This window comes from Salmo salar, chromosome 24 (genome assembly GCF_965601325.2).
Source record: "Salmo salar chromosome 24, fSalSal1, whole genome shotgun sequence".
Lineage (NCBI taxonomy): Eukaryota > Metazoa > Chordata > Actinopteri > Salmoniformes > Salmonidae > Salmo > Salmo salar.
Genome location: NC_138314.1, coordinates 23,396,552 through 23,411,334, shown reverse-complemented (window position 1 = coordinate 23,411,334; position 14,783 = coordinate 23,396,552).

Below are 14,783 nucleotides of genomic sequence, written 5' to 3'. Positions count from 1 at the left end.
AGTTGTTTGAGGAAGGAAAGAGAGGAAGACTCCACACCACTCTCTCACTTGAGTATCTTACCTAGTTATTTACAGATGATCTAATTTATCACTTTTGTAGCTTTGTCAACTATGTGTGTGTTTTCAATACCTGTTCGCTTCTCTCCCTGTAGGCTTTAGAGACGCTCCCCACCCCTTGGCTGCAACCCTTCAAATTTAGTGAACCGTGCACGCACAACTCATGTGGAATTCTGAGTCTCTGGCAGCGTTTGGAACTGGTCAACTGAAGTCAAGAATGCTGAGTTCATCTCAGCCTATGTTGCTCTTCAGTCCCTTGATTTATTTTGTCCCTGATGGAGACATGGATCACCCCAGAGAACACTGCTACTCCAGCTGCTCTTTCTTCATCTGACTATGTTTTCTCTCATAGTCTGAGAGCATCGGGTCGTCGCGATGGTAGCACAGGGCTACTTATTTCTCCTAAATGGATATTTTCACTTTTCTCCCTCTCTCACCTTCCACCTCCTCATTTGAATTCCATGCTGTCACTGTCACTACCCTATGCCTTGACCTCTTTCTCTCCAGATTATATCCTGCGACTAGTGCGGTCCGCCCGCCCGACCCCATCCCGTCCTCCCTTCTCCAAACCATCTCTGGAGACCTTCTCCCATTCCACAATTCCCTCATCTCTGACCACTGGCTGCATCCCCTCTGGCTTCAAAATGGCCCGAGTTGCTCCCCTCCTCAAGAAACCAACACTCAACTAATCTGACATCAAACTATAGACCTCTATCCCTTCTTTCTTTTCTTTCCAAAACACTTGAGCGTGCTGTCTCTGATCAACTTTCTCGTTATCTCTCTAAGAACAATCTTCTTGACCCTAACCAGTCAGGCTTCAAGACGGGTCACTCAACCTAGACTGTTCTTCTGTGTCACGGAGGCTCTCCACACTGCCAAAGCTGACTCTCTCTCCTCTGTTCTCATCCTCCTAGATCTATCCGCTGCCTTCGACACCGTGAACCATCAGATCCTCCTCTCCACCCTCTCAGGGCTGGGCGTCTCAGGCTGTGCACACTCTTGGATTGCATCCTACCTGGCAGGGGGGGTCCTACCAGGTGATAGTGGAGAGGATCTGTGTCTGCACCATGTACTCTCACTACTGGTGTGTCTCAGGGCTCGGTTCTAGGCCCTCTTCTCTCAATACACCAAATAACTTGGCTCCGTCATTTACTCACATGGTCTATCATTGCTATACGGATGACACTCAATAACTTTTCTCCTTCCCCCCCCTACTGACACTCAGGTGGCGACATGCATCCCTGCGTGTCTGGCAGATATCCAGACTTGGAAGTCAGCCCACCTCATCAAGTTCAACCTTGACAAGACGGAACTGCTCTTCCTCCCGGAGAAGGCATACCCAGTCAAAGACCTCTCCATCACGGTTGACAACGCCATCATGGTATGACCCTATTTCACACAGGAAGCAGTGCAGGTCCTAATCCAGGCACTTGTCCTCTCCCGTCTGGACTACTGCAACTCGCTGTTGGCTGGGCTCCCCACTTCTGCCATCAAACCCCTGCAACTTATCCAGAATGCAGTTGTCCTTCTGGAGTCCCTGCCCATCTTCTGAAAACATCTGAAACCCTACCTCTTCAAACAGTATCTTAAATAATCCTCCTCACCTCGACAAGACGGAACTGCTCTTCTGTCTTGTCGAGGTGAGGAGGATTTTGAGGTCTTTGAGCGGACAGGAAGGCCTTTCCGCTCAAAGACATCTCCATCACGGTTGACATCTCCACAGTGTTGCCCTGCAAGAGTGCAAAGTACCTTGGTGTGACCCCTCCCCCCAAACAACACACTTAAACGGCACTTGTACTTGACCTATCCTCCCCCCAGTCCTGACTCTACTAATAGCTAAGTTATTGAGGAAAAAAATACTTTCTATGCTTGTGATATGTGGTCGTCCCAACTAGCTATCTTAAGAGCAATGCGCTAACTGGAAGTCGTTCTGCACAAGAGTGTTTGTTAAATGACTGAAATGTAAAAATAGTAACACAAGAATACAGCTATATACACAGAGTACCAGTACCAGATCAATGTGCAGGGATACGAGGTATTTGAGGTAGATATGTAAAGTGCCTTCTGAAATTATTCAGATCCCTTGACTTTCCACATTTTGTTAGGTTACAGCCTTATTCTAAAATTGAGGGAAAAAACGACTTAACTATCACATTTATATAAGTATTCAGACCCTTTACTCAGTACTTTGTAGCACCTTTGGTAGTGATTACAGCCTCAAGTCTTCTTGGGTCTGGCACACCATTATTTGGGGAGTTTCTCCCATTCTTCTCTGCAGATCCTCAAGCTCTGTCAGGTTGGATTGGGAGCGTTGCTGCACAGATATTTTCAGGTCTCTCCAGAGATGTTTGATCGGGTTCAAGTCTGGGCTCTGGCTGGGCCACTCAAGAACATTCAGAGACATGTCCTGAAGTCACGCCTGCGTTGTCTTGGCTGTGTGCTTAGGGTTGATCTCCTGTTGGAAGGTGAACCTTTACCCCAGTCTGAGGTCATGAGCGCTCTGGAGCAGGTTTTCTTCAAGGATCTCACTGTACTTTGCTCCATTCATCTTTGCCTCGATCCTGACTAGTCTCCCAGTCCCTGCCACTGAAAAACATCCCCACAGCATGATGCTGCCACCACCATGCTTCACTGCAGAGATGGCGCCAGGTTTCCTCCAGATGTGACGCTTGGCATTCAGGACAAAGAGTTCAATCTTGATTTCATCAGACCAGAAAATACTGTTTCTCATTATCTGAGAGTCTTTAGGTGCCTTTTGGCAAATTCCAAGCAGGCTGTCATGTAACTTTTACTGAGGAGTGGCTTCCGTTTGGCCACTATCATAAAGGCCTGACTGGTGGAGTGCTGCAGAGATGGTTGTCCTTCTGGAAGGTTCTCCCATCTCCACAGAGGAACTCTAGAGCTCTGTCAGTGACCATCGGGTTCTTGGTCACCTCCCTGACCAAGGCCCTTCTCCCCAGATTGTTCAGTTTGGCCGGGCGGCCAGCTCTAGGAAGAGTCTTGGTGGTTGCAAACTTCTTCTATTTAAGAATGATTGAGGTCACTGTGTTCTTGGGGACCTACAATGCTGCAGAAATGTTTTGTATCCTTTCCCAGGTCTGTGGCTCGACACAATCCTGTCTCGGAGGTCTACGGACAATTCCTTCGACCTCATGGCTTGGTTTTTGCTCGGATATTCGCTGTCAACTGTGGGACCTTATATAGCCAGGTGTTTGCTTTTCCAAATCATGTCCAATCAATTTAATTTACCACAGGTGGACTTCAATCAAGTTTTAGGAACATCTCATGGATGATCAATGGAATGCACTTGAGCACAATTTTGAGTCTCATAGCAAAGGGTCTGAATACTTATGTAAATAAGGTATTTATTTTTTTGCAAAAATTTCTAAACCTGTTTTTGCTTTGTCATTATGGGGTATTGTGTGTAGATTGCTGAGGATAATAAAAATATATATATTTTAGAATAAGGCTGTAATGTATTTTTTTGGGAAAAAGTCAATGAGTCTGAATACTTTCCGAAGGCACTGTACATAAAGGCAAAGTAAAGTGAATAGGCATCAGGATTAATAATAATAATAATAATAATAATAATAATAATAATAATAATAATACGAGTAAAATAAAGAACAGAGTAGCAGTAGTGTGTGTACAGTATAGAGTCAGTGCAATGTAGGGTTGATGCAGATAGTCCGGGTAACCATTTAATCAACTATTTAGCAGTCTTATGGCTATTTAGCGCTCTTATGGCTTGGGGGTAGAAGCTGTCTCGGACCCTGTTGGTCCGAGAGCAGATACTCCGGTACCGTTTGCCAGTAGCAGAGTGAACGGTCAATGGCTTGGGTGGCTGGAGTCTTTTGTAAATTTTTGGGGTCTTCCTCTGACACCGCCTGATAGATCTCCGGGTGGCGCGGCTGCAGTGACGTAATGGGCTCTCCGCACCACCCTCTGTTTAGCTTTGCAGTCGAGGGTGGTGCATTTGCCATACCAAGCGGTAATGCAGCCAGTCGATATGCTCTCGATGGTGCAGCTGTAGAACTTTTTGAGGATCTGAGGGCCCATGCCAAGTCTCTTCAGCCTACTGAGGGGTGTTGTGCCCTCTTCACGACGGGTGTGTGTGGACCACCAAGGAACTTGAAGCTCTCGACCTGCTCCGTTACAGCCTCATCGACATGGTGGTGGTCTTTAGCTTCGCTCTTTCTCCTGTAGTCCACGATCAGCTCCTTGGTCTTACTGACGTTGAGGGAGAAGTTGTTGTCATGGCACCACACTGCCAAGCCTCTGACCTCCTCCATGTAGCACTCTGGATGGCCAGAGAGGGATTCAGATGGCAGACATTGTATGTAGATCTACATCTAGCCAGATGTGTGCTGTTGCTTTGTCAATTAAATGCCCCCCAACCCTTCTTAGATTCTATGGACAGGAGTGGGAGGCCCAATGGCAAATGATGAAGTCAGAGTGCCCACTTACCCCCTTGTCATAAATCATGCTTGGCAGCACAGAATAAGCTACTGGCACTACCCATCGCAATTCATAACCTAACAGAAACCACAAATAGCCAAGCAAAAACCGCACCTTCACCTCTGACTCCTACCATCACTACCACCGCACTGAGTGCATTTCTCTGCCAGCCTAGCATTCCATTTATTTGCTACTCTACCATAGTGGCAGATATGCCTGTCTCAATCCTTTGCCATGTGTCTTCCCAAATCACAGAATACCTTTTTCGATTACTGTGAGAAGGATTTAGAGACCAGTACTTCACTCGACTGTGCCATATCAAGTCTTAGATTTATTTTATAAACCCAGCGAGATCAACAATAAGACAAACACAAACCTGGTGGATTGATGTTGAGGTGGGACCAACCAGAAGTGCATAGCAGTGTGATGATGTCTTGGGATACCTGAGACACCTCTGCAGGGGGGATGTATGGGTCTCACTACAAATTAGCAAACTTTAACTTGCACCTAAAATGACTGCTGTTTGTCATTTTCCCCAAATAGAGCTGACGGCCATGGCAGTAATGGCGCTGGTGAATGCCAGAATAAACAGACGGCGGGAGACAAGACAAAGAAGAAGATGAATGTGTCCGACAGTAGAATTCTTGGCAGTTCAGAATCCGGACTAAATCTGGGATTCATAATCTATTCACTGAAAGACTTTATGATGGGTATGACAGCATACATGAGGTTCTCAATCATCCAGCCATATTGCAACTACTATAGGCCGATGGTGTTCCTGTGAGATCCGATCTCTTTTTTTTTTCCTTTATCCTCAAACATCTGCTTTTGTGTACTGTCATGAAGACAAGGCAGGTACATGCAGTGAACAATGGCGCTCCTCACAGCTTCTGTCCTGGTGATACAAATTTGCATGATTTCAAAGAACTTCAAGAGCAGACTGCATTTTTTTTTTCAACCCCCGACTCATGAGTTCTCACCCATTACGTAAGAAGGGAGTAACGAGGTCCACTCTTAATATCCTTATCAGCGAGAGGAATGTCTCCAGTATCATTGTATCTCAATTAAGTGAGGTGTGGAGATGCACACATTTGATACTGTTGAAATAGTTTAATTTCCGGGAAGACATTCTGAGTTTAGAGGAGCGAAACCATAGTGAAACGGATCAGCAGTTCTGAACACACACAGGACATGTCTGTGATCAAAGTACTGGGAAGCCTTGAGCCCAGACACAGCTAGTCATTAGTCCCTACACTTCATCATAGCTCCACACTCTCCCTGGCACCAGCACTTGGTGAGCTCTCTCTGGGGAGGAGTTGTATGGGGGCAATGGCGCCTTACTTTGCCAACATTATTGCACTGCTGACTGATCCAGGCCGGTCTTTGGCGGGTGAGGGATGCCTGCGGGGGGGGGCGGGGCATGACGGAAATGGTAGCCTGTGTCTCCCAGGCAGGGGGCAGATGCGTGGTGCCAGGGCTGGACATAGGTGCTGTTGGTTTGTACTGGGACTTTGCCATGTTAGTACAGTGTATGGAAGAGGCCTTCTGGGCCCTATTTCCCTCCTTCTGTTCCATCATGGATTATTCTTCTGCGAGGGGCCAACGGCTTTCAGTGCTTATCCGCACAGCGTCTTAAAACCCTGCAGTAAATCAGTGCCAGGGAAAGTGCAATGAAAAAAATCTTGTTAGTTTTATCGGCTTAGAGCCTTGTAAACAAATATTGAAATATGCCTTAATGCATACCGAGTTATAAGCCTTTAAAAGGGTTTTGGAGCAGTTTGTCATTCTTTTTGCTGAGCTTTTTGTCTCTTTGGTCATTCTGGAGAGTGAGCAATAAAAAGCAGCATTTTCCTCATTTTAAAAAGGACTGTTGTATCTTAAGTAATTGTAGGGGTTTATGGAAGAGGACCATAACAATTAGAAGTATTCATGAAAAATGCACTTGCCTAGACATGAAGCTTCTCTTTTTATAGAAAGGAAGACCTTACCTGTGGCTTGAAGACAGACAAACTTTATTCTCATCAGATACTTGACCTTACCAAAGACCTCCACATTAATCTGCACTTGAAATGTGAAATTTAAATGGATTTACAATGACAAATGCTCTGCGTTTCCATAAAGCCAGCCCTTATGAGAATTTACAGTTGGCATTAATATTAATGCATCATTATCACCTGTCTGGTTTCATAAATAAGTGCAGTTGTGTCAGGTCTGGTATAGATCACCTGGATAGGGCGCACTTTGCAAAACCACTCTTTAAAGAGCTTTGTGAATTAATTGGGGGAATTGCAAATCAGGTAGTCGGCCAAATAACTCATTGTCACATTCAATCAATAAACTTTGTAAATCAACTCATTTAATTTATAAATGATCTTATGTAGATCAAGCGACCAATTAAACAATTAGCATACATTCAGCAATTAATTAATTTAACCATTAATCACACCATTACAGTTCAAATCAAAGCCAACAAGTTTGGGAACAGGCAGCCAGGCAGGCTGTCATTGAGGCAGTACGTCATGTCATTGAGTGCAGCTTGTGACACAGCTAGATTTACTGTGCTAAAAAGCAATGCAATTAGGAGAGAGGTTGGGAGGCAGGACTGGGGTTCAGCATATATCCCCTGGTTTCAGAGGAGAGGGAGCTAAGGAGAAATTTGACAAGCACACTCACACTCTCTCTCTCTTACACTTTCTTCTGATGGGAAGTAAAAAAATAGGACCTTGGTTAAAACACACAAGTTAATTTGATAAGCAGTACATTGCTTACATTGCACATGTACATATACATTTGCAAGATCATATATACAGTAGAGGACACACTAGTGTCAACATCATATAATAATAGATCTGATATAGATCACTGAAGGTCATAAAAATAAGTTGTTTTGTAATGATTACAAAATAATGTAATATATTTCAACTAATTAGACACTGAGTAGGTATTTTGACGTACAGTATCAGTCTGCTTTATGTGAGGCAGTGTTGATGAATCCAGGTAGTGCTCTGCTCTGGCGCTGTCCAGTCCTTGAGGTACTGATTGCCTGATTTGTCTTAGCTCAGTCAGCGGGAGGTGACAGCCGACCTCTCCCTGATACCCACTGACCACTGGGCTTGGCATGCTCTCTACCCACCTGCCCTCTCCCCTCCTACCCACCTGCCCTCTCCCGACTCCCCGTTCCTTCATTCACATGTTTCTCTTTGCCTTTGCAGCAGGAACGGGGACAACTGCCCTGGTGCTGGAGAAGAGAAAGTCAAGGCGAACTAAAATCTTTCTGACTATGGACTCCTGTCTATCAATTTGGCTTTGGCTCTGGAGAAACCCTTTTCTTTCAGTCTGGTAATGAATGTAAGTTGCCCACCTGGGTATCTTCTTATGAATTACAGTTCAACCATTTACTGTTTGCTAGCTGCATGAACCTTCTTGTACATGCACTAAGATGTTTTAAGTTGAAAGTTCCTTATCGAAGTTATGTTAACTGTTTTCTGGCTTGAAATATGTTCTTACACATTTTCCTCTTTCTTTAATTTACTCTTACATCATTGCATGTAATCTCTTTTTGTGTTTACTACTAAATTAGAGACATTATTGGAGTGTAGGTGGGAAGAGTTTCCCCCCATTGTTGTTCATGTTATGCCAGCAAGCTTCCATTGTCACAGATGGATCCATTTCTAAAGGCTCTATCAGGTCAACTCAGTGTGTCACTATGTTTCTGTGCTTAGTCATGGTAGACCTCTGTGAATGACCATATGTCTTCCCCTGGTCTTCCTGTCTAATGAGTACCCATTGCAAAAAGATTATGGTGTGGTCAATAACTATCCCCATTACATGGAACAAGTTTAATTCTTAAATTCTGTAGTTCAAGATTTGGAAAGTATCCATTGTCACCACATAGTTTCTCAGTAAATACCAGGCAAATATCAGCTGAAAGGACTGTAAAATAATGCATTGATAACTTTTCAAATATTATTATTTAAGTCTGTGAAAATTAAATTAATATGCTGTTTGATTATTTTCAAATTCTACATTCTGAATTGGTATCCTGTTTGGAAAGGTTCTGGGTGTATTCAGGGTTTTGTTATGCCTCCCACTTCCTCCCCAGAAACTTTATTTAATTTTAGACTTTAAATAGTGACAAAAACAGGACCATCAGGGATAACAGATACGTGTAGATGAACAGTGTCAGGTAAAGTGCTGTGAAAGACGTGTTTTATATCTGTGTGTCTGAATTATCCAGGAGCACTTGAATCACTCAGTGTTAACCAAATACGCTGTAATGAGACTTGCCTCTTCTCATATGAAGACACATGTCTTTCTGCTGTCACTCAGGCTAACACAAAGGGGGAAAAAAGGCTTGAAAAGGCTTTCAAGTCTTGTAAGGCACTCTCCCTTTATGATAGTAATGCACTATACATTAGGAATTGGCCCTGCAGGATTATTTCATGTCTCTAGAATGAGGGCTGGGGTCACAGTTCTCTCTTCGCTCATTCAAACAAGGATGAAAATGTGTGAAAAGGTATGCACGCAAGTAGCTCTGGATAAGAGCAAATGAATAAATGAAACAGAATTCTGAGACTGAAATATTGTGATTTACGGTATATTTGTTTCTGGCCACTTGGTTTCACTGGGGAGATAAGGAGGTAAAACATAATGCAGAACTTGGTATTTTTCATGTACTTCAAATCCAATTTTATTTGTCACATGCACCAAATACAAAAGGTGCAGACTTTACCGTGAAATGCTTACCTACAAGCCCTTTCAATTGCTGTTGTTTCCTTTGTTATCTTTGTGGTTATGGTGCATCAGCTCTGATTTTTAATGCTACCCACAACTGCCTTGCTGTGAAATATACTACAGTACATGTTTTGTATTCTCTTTGTGAGCATTATCTGCCAGTATTGCCTGCTGTGATCCAACCTGACTGGTATGATCTGCCATATTCTGTAATAACCTCCCAATCCCTCTGCCTCATGCTTTGGCTGTTCTCTTCCAGCTAGTCGAGGCAGCCTGGCCCGACAGTGGAAGGTCTGGTTTGGGACTATGTTTTCAGCAGGACGTATGTGAGGGGAGTGTCTGTTTGGGAAACTTTGCATTGCTACTGTCGTTGCCAACACAAACTGTTACCCACCTAGGATGGTAAGCAGTACCCAGTGGTATCAACTGGGAATGGGCTCACATGGTTGTTTTCTGGAGGGTTGATGGGTTGGGGTTCTGGAGGGGGTGGGCACAGCATGCAAGCATCCTTTCGGTTGTCACAACTGGTAAAGAATTGACTTTGAGCGGGGAGAGATCTCTAATTATCCCCACCTGTGCCCAGCTGCAATGGGAGGGTCGAGATGAAGCCATTAGCTGTCTCTACACTGGCACCACCAAGACTTTGTATACATCTGTGTCTTATTTTATTTTCTGGCACAATCAGTCCAGCAAGCTAAGCAGGCATGACTGGATTTGGCAAGTTCCAAGGACTGGCAAAGTTATGAGAAAGAGGCTGAGAGAGGGGGGGGTTGACGGGGGACTTGTGTTAGTTTTCTCCCTTGTCTGTTACTTTAGTTGTGTTGCTTGGAGATGCTGTTGTGTTGCTGAAAACAATCGGATAGACTGTTGGAAGAGAGAAATGGGGAAGAAATAGAAAATACTCTGAGGGAGGGTGCTCACCAAAATGAGATGTATCTCAGAGGAAATCAAAATGAAAGCCCAAACTTACAAGATTTATGAATGACACTGATGTAGGAGACACTGTGCACTAGCAACAGATAGTGTACAAGCAGACTCACCATGCCATGAGGAAACTACTATACAGCAGACCGAACAGTAGGAGGGTATTGAAGCTTTTACAACTTAAGGTACAGTATGTGTGTAAAATGTTAAGCAACCAATTACACCATTATGCACTCAGATACAGTAAGGCCAAGATTACTTAAAATAAACAATTAGGCAGTGTTAATTCCATCAATAAAAGTAGTAACAAACATTTGTCAGACCTATTTTTCAGTAGTAACTGACTAAATAGACTATTTTCTTCTTCATTTCAGTTGACTAAAACAAGAAGAGACTGAATTATATCTTTGACAAAATCTGACTAATAAGTGGACTGGACAATAGTTTTTGGAGCAATTTAGAGCTTTTCAGTGACAAGCATAAATAATATTAGCAGCACAGATACACAAGGCAGTTCTGTTCAGCTTTTGAAAGGATGTGCCACACCCTACATCAGCCTGTGAGTTGCAGGGGAGCAAGCATGAGCAGACAGGCTACGTCTGCGATTATACATTTTTTTTTACATTTTAGTAATTTAGCAGACGCTCTTATCCAGAGCGACTTACAGTAGTGAGTGCATATATATACATTTTTATTTTTTTATTTTTTCCGTACTGGTCCCCCGTGGGAATCGAACCCACAACCCTGGCGTTGCAAACACCATGCTCTACCAACTGAGCCACACGGGACATCGCGCAGGCGGCTCTCTTGCTTTCCCATAGCCAACCAGTCACCACCAGCCTTCTAGTTAGCTACCCTTTGCCTGGTTAAGAAACACAAGCTGCTTTACTAAATTAAAGACAATAGCAGCATTTGAGTTTAATAGTAAAGCAACATTCTAGCTATATTTTTCTCTTCCTTATAGAATAGAAAATTAGCCTGTCTTTGAATTTGTAGTCTCACTCAGCCCTCCCACGTTCCCCACTGCATTTCATAGTCAGGTTCTGTAGCCAAGTCTCTTTTTTTTCCCTCTGAGACAACTGCTTTGAGAGATTGTCGTTCAAAAGATAGCGCCAGTATTACGAGTCATATGTTTTTTTTCTTTCTGTCGTGCATTGGCAGGCTGCATTTTACATTCATAAAGCGTATCGCGGGCTGTTTTAAAACTAGGCTATTTGCGGACTGGACTGTTAACCATTTGTGTAGTCCTTGTTCAGTCATGTTACCTCATTAGCTAGCTATAGCCAACATTTCGGGGCACATTCCGTTCAGTAGGATGCAACGTTTTGGAACGCTCGTATAGAAATATGCTATGTAGAACAAACATGTCCCTCTGACATGTTGAAAAAGTAATACCGTAGGTTCTATTCATGGAATTTCTATCTGCAACGTTCGAGAACGTTTTGCAACTGAACATGGCCCTATGTAAATATTTGGTGGCACAGAAAGAAAGAATGGCAAACAATTTAATGACTGAATTCGTGTTGCCACTACACTATATCTGACTGGGTAAATAACTTTATTTTGAATATATGTGGACCCAGTGACTCAGACTTGAGCACTTGGACCAGGACTCAAGCACTGGGACTCGGACTTAAGCCATAGGTACTCGTAATTCAACTCGTGACTCGACTATTTGTGACTCGGACTCGGACAAGAACACATGGGACTTGACTCGATTCAGACTTGAGGTTTCGTGATTCCACTACATCACTGGGCAAAACAGTCATTAGCTCCATTTCAAAGTGATTAGCCCCCATTCTACTTTTGGACATCAATGTGGCTGAGGTGTCTGTGGAACGTTGATAACAATGGCACGACCGAGTGACAGAGGTGCAACCCATACTTCTTTGCCAATATTTTGCGGCACCATCTGGTGATTGTGCTACTCTCCTTTCTCTTTCTCTCTATCACTCTCTCTGCACTTGTGTGTGTCTGTTTTTGTTTTTTATTTAATGTGCAATATCTATGTAGGCTGAGTTAGGAATTTACATGGCCAGATAATTCTTATATGTTTGTCATATTTCTGCTGTTGGGAAGAGAATAGGATGTTATGAAGAAAAATATGTTGGTAGGACATTGAACCCACTGGGCACACACTAGATGAATCACCATTGTTTTCACGTCATATCAATGAAATTACATTGAACCAACATTTCTTCATGGTTTTGACAATACCTAGACTAAATAATTATTCAAATGACAAAATTTTGACCGAGACTAGACTAAACCCCCCCCCCCCCCCCCCCCCCAAAGTGCCAAAATTAACACTGCAACTAGGTCTATGCAAAATAATTGTAGCAATCATGTGTTCCATATAACAATGGAGTAAATAGGAGTAAACTACTATTCTTTCTAGCTCACACATTTGTCAATGATTTTTGTATGCCCGACATTCAACAAAGTATTATAAGACTGGTTAGTCCTATTGACAATCAATTTCAAATAAAGAGAAATAGGAACAAACTCATTTCATGCATTCAATATTGTCAGTTTTCAGGTTTAACCTGTTTCAGTCCCAGTAAATGTGCAGGTTGTCATAACCATTTACGGCAAGGACCTGATATGAGCCACAGACTTGTGTGTTCATGTAAATGGCCACATCTGTCTAAAACCACCTGTGCCTCAAGCAACTTAAGTTGTTCTCTCCATACTATACATACCACATGTTTACCACACCATAAGGGTTGTAAAGTAAATATTCTGAGTTGTCCCTTAACCAACAATGCAGTTTTAACACTTATTTTTCTTATAAAATGGATAAGTAAAAAATTGAAACAACAAATAATTAAAGAGCAGAAGTTAAATAACAGTAGCAAGGCTATATACAGGGGGTACCGGTACAGAGTCAATGTGTCGGGGCACAGGTTAGGTTAGAGCGCAGGTTATTTTGTGAAGTACAGGTGTAGGCTCTTAATTTGATCACCCTGTTGCAGGAAGTTTTGAACTTGTAGTGTATTTTAAGGTTTAAAAATGCTTTGATTTTTCCATTCCGAAAAATGTATCAACCCCTACAAAAATGTCCATTAAAATCCATACTGTAATAATTCACATTTCCTGTTGCTGCAGGATTATTTTCCTGCTGTAGCAAAATGGCTAAAATTTTTATCCTACATCTGTAGAAGAAAGTATAGTAAACATTCCCATCCAACCACTAAACACCAGACATCTCCAACAATTATCTGTGGTTTTGATCCTCCCAACACCATTAGAGTGCATGTGCATTCATTTATATGGATTTTCTTTTTCTCTGGTCGATGCTACCTTAATTTATTTATATCCTTACCTTAAGTGTTTGTTTTCATTTTAGTCCCTTGAACCTTGCCATCTTGTGTGTGACACGCAGGCTGTGAGGGAAGATGGAGAGGCGGACTGGTTCAGAATGATCACTATCATTAACATTCATAGGGGGTTCACTTATCATCCCTGACTGGAGGGACATGGTAACCATTATGAGACGTCCGCAGGTGGAGCGCCATGATACATATCGCATTGTGCGACAATAGATTTATGTATTCGGTAACAAAAGAAAAGTCTAATGAAAAAATAAAGAAGGCAATCCTTTATTCCTCGCTCCACTTCAAGTAAGGCCATTATGTCCTGCGACGAGGAGGAGGAGCATAGGGAATTCCGCAACTGTGCACTGTACTGTCACTCAGGCTCTGTGTGAGGGACCACACCACACAAAACCTGGGCTTTTATTGGGGCTTGCCTGTCTGCTCTCAGGGCTCCTTTAGGACACTGGCAACAGAAGGGACACTGCAGTCTCACACCAGGCAAAGTCAGCTGTACTGTAATAGGCTCTCTGAATGATTCTGCATTAATGTCCAGCAATAATATTTCCTAATTCTTCCTGATTGTGCTATTTTTGTAGTTCAAGTAAGTAGTTTCATCACAAACTCACTTATGAGACAAATTAATTAGACTTTCATACACATAAATCAAATTCAATTCGGGGCACACAAATTGTGTGTGCAAAATGTTAGAAGAAAATGATCTGGTTGACAGTTATCTTAGATGAGAAACCATGATTTTAGGTTTTAATTCCAATGTTTACTTGAAAATGAAGGAAACCTCCCAAAGCAGTAATAACCTAATTGGTATGAAGCCTCTACCTGGTGCTGCACCTCTGTGGAGCAGTATAAATAGAGTCTATAATGGACTGGAGTGTGACGCCATCATTCATCTCTCCTCATTTTCCTAATGATGCTCTTGTTTTAGGTATGTTTTTAGTTTAAGGTTTGCAGGATCCCATCTTAATGGATACTATTTATCAAAGGCCTGTGTACCCAAGTCCAGTATACCCAGCAAAGTTGGGTGACAAAACAAACTGCCAAATTGGCTTATTTTTCAAATCAATAGGTAAATGGAGAAAAAAAGAAACCACGGTCCCCCTCCACTGCCTCTCCACCAGAGCCTTAACATGGTCTGCTCTCCTCCCACAGATACTAACTACTGGGATTGTATATGGATTGCAGCATCATTGACAAAGACATTCAGTTATTTTGCTAATTTCCTTACATGGCCATGTGAAGCTCTTTTTAATTCTGTATGTTAATTGACTTGAGGAA